Source organism: Antechinus flavipes, chromosome 1 (genome assembly GCF_016432865.1).
Source record: "Antechinus flavipes isolate AdamAnt ecotype Samford, QLD, Australia chromosome 1, AdamAnt_v2, whole genome shotgun sequence".
Lineage (NCBI taxonomy): Eukaryota > Metazoa > Chordata > Mammalia > Dasyuromorphia > Dasyuridae > Antechinus > Antechinus flavipes.
In genome coordinates, this window is record NC_067398.1 from 300,879,838 (window position 1) to 300,885,837 (window position 6,000).

Here is a 6,000-nt window from a genome sequence, read left to right on the forward strand (position 1 = left end):
AGATTGCCTAAGATGACAGGAAAAAAAAAAAATAATTGTTGGAGAAGTGGGAAAAATGGGACACTAATGTATTGTTGGCAGAGTTGATTCAATCATTTTGGATTCAATCAATTTGGAACTATGTCCAAAGGACTTTACTGTATACAGTTTAATCCAGCAGTATCTGTTTGGGCTTGTATTCCAAAGAGATCATAAATTAAATAAATCATAAAAAGAGAAATGTGCAAAGATGTTTGTAGTAGCTCTTTTTGTAGTGGCAAGGAACTAGAAACCGAGTGGATGTTCATCAGTTGGAGACTGGCTGAATAAATTATGGCATATGCACATTAAGAATTATTGTTCTATAAGAAACAATCAACAGGATGATTTCAGAGAGATCTAGAGAGATTTACATGAATAAAATTATAACAATAAAATTATGTGATGATCAAGTGTGATGACTTGGTTCTTTTTCAACAATGAGATGATTCAAGGCAATTCCACTAGACTTGTGAAAGAAAGTACCAATTATATCCAGAGAGAACTATGGAGACTGAATGTGGATCAAAGCATAATACTTTCACCTTTTTTTTTTTGTTGACCTTTTTTTTTCGTCTCATTTTTTCCTCTCTTTTGATCTGATTATTTTTGTGCAGCATGATGAATTTAGGAGTACGTTTAGAAGAATTACCCTTGTTTAACCTGTAACAGATTGCTTGCTGTATTAAGGGGATAAATGAGAGAGAGAGAAAAATTTGAAATCCAAGGGTTTCACAGAAGTCAGAAAAATGTTATAAAAGGAAGTCAAGGAGATGAATGGGATCTTAAACTTGACAAGATAGACATCTGGAGAGAACTAAATGGGAAAAGAAAGGAATATACCTTTTTCTCAGTGAACATGACACTTTTATAGAAACCAATCATATATTATGATATAAAAACCTTATATTCAAATGTAGAAAAGCAGAAACATTAAAAACACCCTTTCCAGATGATGATATAAATAAAATTACATTTAATAATGGATCATGGGAACATAATTTAAAAATTAATTATAAGCGAAATAACCTAATCCAAAAGAAAGAATGAATCAAAGAACAAATCATAGAAACAACAAATAAGTTTATTAAAGATTATGATGTTGAGAAAATATAACAACACTTAAGGAATAGAGATAAAGCAATAATAAAAGGGATATTTTTATTGTTTACATCAGTACACTAGAGAAAGAACAGCTCAACTGAGTATGCAATTAAAAAACTAGAAAAAGAACATTAAAACCCCTCAATTAAATATTCAAATGAAAATCTTCAAAATTAAAAATGAAATTAATAAAACTGAATATAAGAAAGCTATTGAACTAATAAAAGTAGTAGCTAGTTTTATTTTAAAAATAAATAAAATAGATAAACCATTGCTTATTATGATAAAAGAGAGAAAAACAAATCACAAAGTCTTATTTTGACTAATTATATGCCAATCAATTGAACAAATTAAGTAAAATGGAAGGATACTTAAAATATGAGCTGCCCAGATTAACAGAAATAGAAATGTAATATTTAAATAAGCCAATTTAGGAAAAAAAAAAGTTGAACAGGATTCCAAAGAAGAAAGCATCATGACCATTTAAACTATGTTACAAGTGAATTCCATCAAAATTTGAAGATCAATTAATTCCAATATTAAATAAGTTATTTGAATATAAGTAAAAAAGGGAATCCTATGAAGCTCCTCTTAAAAATCAAATATAATGCTGATCCTTAAACCAGAAGGGCAAAAACAGAAAAAGAAAATTATAGATCAAGTTCATTAATGAATATTCTTATAAGTATCATAAATAAAATACTAGCTAGCTAAATAAAACACAGCAATATAGAACAAAGATTATACTTGTGACCAAGTAGGATTTATACCAGAAATACAGGGTTGGTTCAACATAAAGAAAACAATGTCACTTGTATCAATAACAAAATAAACAAAAATTAGGTGATTTCTGCATCAACAGATGTAGAAAAGGCTTCTGATAAAAATAACATTCTTTCTTTTTAAAAAACACTTGAAAGCAAATGCATAAATTTTCCCCTAAAATAAGAAATATCCACCCCAAACCATCAGCAAGATGCTGACATGCTCAATATAAAGCCTTCCCAATAAGATCAAAACTAAAAACAAAGATGCCAATTATTATCACTATTTTTCAATACTGTACTAATAATGCTACCAATAACAATGAAAGAAGAAAACGAAACTGAAGGAATTAGAAGGGGCAATGAAGAAATTAAAATATCTTTTTTTTTGGTAAAAGATATACTTGAAAAACCTTGAGATTTAACCAATAAGTCAGTTGAAACAATGAAGAACTTTAGCAAAAGTAGCAAGATACAAAATAAAACCACATGTATCATCAGGATTTCTAAATGTAACCAACAAAGTCATACAAGAAGATAGGATACTTCATTTAAAATAATTGTAGGCAATATAAAGTACGTGGGAGTATACCTGCCAAGACAAATCCAGGAAAAATAAAAGCAATTATAAAACATTTTTACACAAAGTCAGCTTTAAATAGAGAAATAATAATTATACATAGATGGTTCAAGCCAATATAATAAAAGTGACAATCTTACTTAAATTAATTTATTTGTTCAGGGCTATTCCAATTAAACTATTAAAAATTATTTTATTTGGAAGAACAAAAGTTCAAGAATATAAAAGGGATTAATTTTTAAAAAAAGTAAAAGGAGGTCTAGCGGTACCAGATATCAAATTGTATTATATAACAGTAGTTATCAAAACTATATGGCATGGATATTTAAGTGAAATAGAATATATACACAATACAGAGTTGTAAATGATTATAGTACCTTCATGTTTGATAAATGTAAAGATCTAAGCTTTTTAAATAAGACCTCACTAACTTAGTAAAAGCTTCTGGGAAAACTGGAAAGCAGTCTCTCACCAAAAAATAGGTATAGACGAAAATCTTATACCATTTGTCAAGATAAGATCAAAATGGATACATGATTCAGATATAAAATGAGATTATAATAGATAAATGAGGAGCATGGAATTTAGTAGCTATCAGATTTATGGATAAGAGGACTTATGAATAAACAAGATAAAGATCATGGAATATAAAATGACTAATTTTTACTTACATAAAATTTTAATTTTTTTTGTATAAAGAAAATCAAGATAGCCAAGATCCAAAAACAAGCAGAAAATTGGGGGAAACTTTTTAGAGTCAGTGTTGCAGACAAAAGCCTTCTATCTCAAATATATATAGAAATGAGTCAAATTTATGAGAACAAGGCATTTCCCAATTAATAAATGTAAAAAAAATGTGAATGGCCAGTTTTTGAAAGAAGAAATCAAAGTTATAATCATATGAAAAAATGTTCCAAATCATTACTGATTAGAGAAACACAAAACATTACCATCTTATACCTATTGGATTGGCTAAAATGATAAATGGAGAAAACAACAAATGGTAGAGGGAATGTGGAAAAACTGGAATATTATATTATTTGGAATACATGTTGGTTGAACTGTGAATGAATACAACCATTTTTATAGAACAATGGTCCAGCAATACCACTATTTGGCTTACTTCGCAGGGTGATAAGGCAAAAAGGAAAAGAATGTGTATATTTTTAAATATTCAAAGCAGCTCTTTGTGGTAGCAAATGACTGAATAAGTTGATTCATCAATTCATCAATATGACTATGAAAGAACACTACTGTACTGTAAGAAATGAAAAACAGGTCGGCTTTAGAAAAAAATGGGAAGACTAGTATGAAATAATGCAGCATGAAACAAGCAGAACCAAGAGAATGATGTAGATAGTAATAGTAATAATGTTTGAAGAATAAATGTGAATGACCAAGCTATTCTGAATAAGATCATTCAAATCATCTACAAAGTACTTTCGGAGGAAAATTCTATCCACCCCCATATAGATTATTCTATAGTTTCCACATATATCGTTATCATATATTGGCAGTCTCTAATGCAGAGTTTGGAGGAAGACAAGAAGACAAACTCAGAACTTAAAACATAACAAATTAATTTTTAAAATAGAAATGGAATAACCTGAAACTTTTCAGTGCCATCTACTAAAATATGTAAATCTATCTGGCCCAAGAAGAAAGTAAACTCACATGATACTATTTCAGATTCAATTTGTGTAATGTATATTTATATGTAGCTTTGGATTTAGATCAATATGATATATAACCTCACACATTTCAACTCATTTTCCCCACTTTGGGAAGATGGACAGTAATGAATGGGAGTAAGTCTATTACTAGAGGGACCAGGAAAAAATGGATAGAAAGATAGGAATGGCAATCAGCCCTAGAAGAGTTCCAGAAACTGATGATCAGAATTTAGGCAAACAATTTGAAATCATAGGACAAGTAGTCAAAGTATGGTCAGAGAAATCAATCAAGTGAACAGAAGGTGCCCTTATCAAGAATGGACTTGAAACCTCATAGGTGGAAATAGGTAAGCCTCATTAGAAAAATATCTAAATAGGCTCACCTGGTTGGAAAAGGGTATTGGGGGCAGGGCCCCAGGGCAAAGCCAGATCTTGACACTTTTTGAGCAGCCAGGGAGTAATTTTAGGCAGATTATTGAAAAGAATAAAATAGTTTTCTTTGATTAGCTATGTAAGTACATGAAAAATAAACATTTTTAATTTGTAATCAACTCCTACTCCTACAATACTGGGTATGTATTTCAAAGTATTTCTTCTTTGAACAAGTTCATAGATCTAGAACTGAAAGGGACATCAGAAGTCATCTAGTTTAAACAAGTCATTTTACAAATGAGGAAATTTAGAAGCTAGGTAACATACCTGTAAAATAACACTACCAAGACTATAACTATCAGAGCCAGAATTTGAATCAGGTTCTGTGATTTCAGCGCCAGTGCTCTTTCTAACCACCATGTTAATAATAACTAAAAGAAAAAGGATAATGAAAATATTTCTTAGCTCCAACTACCTAAAGTAAGAATGCCTTATTAACTTTACAAGTATTTATCTAGTTATGGAAAAATTCTAAGTAATTTAATAGGAATGTTTTTGTCCACAGACCAAGAAAATTTTTTTTAAAAATGCATTATGGTAAATGTTTGAGCAACATGGGTGGCATGGCAATAGAAGTAAAGTTATTTTTTAAAGAAACATTACAGATGCAGAAAATAGTTGATTCCAGAAAAAAGAGACATGATAAAATAAATCTGCATATATTCTTTGACAGCATCCCCCATTCTTTTGAGTTTCATAAACAAAATAGAAAAGATGTAAAAAAAGAAGTCATGGAAATAGATTCCAACAATATTTATTAAGAACAATTACTTCATCTAAATAGCTTATAAGTTTCTTAAGGATGGGGACTTCTATTTCTTTTGTATATCCTAGTCCCTAGTTTTTTTTTGTTTTTTGTTTTTTGTATCCAAGAGGAAGTGAAATATATTTGATTATTGCTAAAAGTTACTTCAACTTTTATTGCATATAATATGCAGATTTGTATTTCTTTATTAAGTTTTCATCTCTAGTATCTTAACCAAAAAAACCCCTCACCTTTGGAAAAAAAGAGCCAAATTTGTTAAGTACCGATTTCAAAAAATGATGTCTGCTTACAGTCTGGTATAAGGCAATAAAAGGCGAATCACGGCACAAGATTTTCCCAATGGGGCTGGAGACATGCAGATATTTCTCCAAGGAATTGTTGAGCTGAAAGACTTTAAGGTCAAGTGAGATAAGGATCAATTGAAGGAACTGGGATAGTCTGTCTGTAGAAAAGAAGATTTGGGAATGGAGAAGCCATTTTATGCCATCTCTAAAGGGATGTCACCCGGGGAAAAGGGAGGGATAAAATTTGCTCTTTGCCCTGGCAGTCAGAATGTGCAGGAACGGGTAAAAAAATCAAAAAGGTAAATTTAAGCTTGATGTAAGAAAATATTACTTTCCTAACCATGAGGGTTCCAAAAGTGAAATGGGCTGCCTTGAAGAA

At 30.1% G+C, this 6,000-nt stretch overlaps 1 protein-coding gene across 7 annotated transcripts in view; it reads right to left on the reverse strand.

Moving 5' to 3' along the window:
- Positions 1-6,000, reverse strand: part of ATF7IP2 (activating transcription factor 7 interacting protein 2) — a 90,486-nt gene that overhangs the window by 83,293 nt on the left and 1,193 nt on the right. The gene's annotated exons all lie outside the window — the stretch shown is intronic.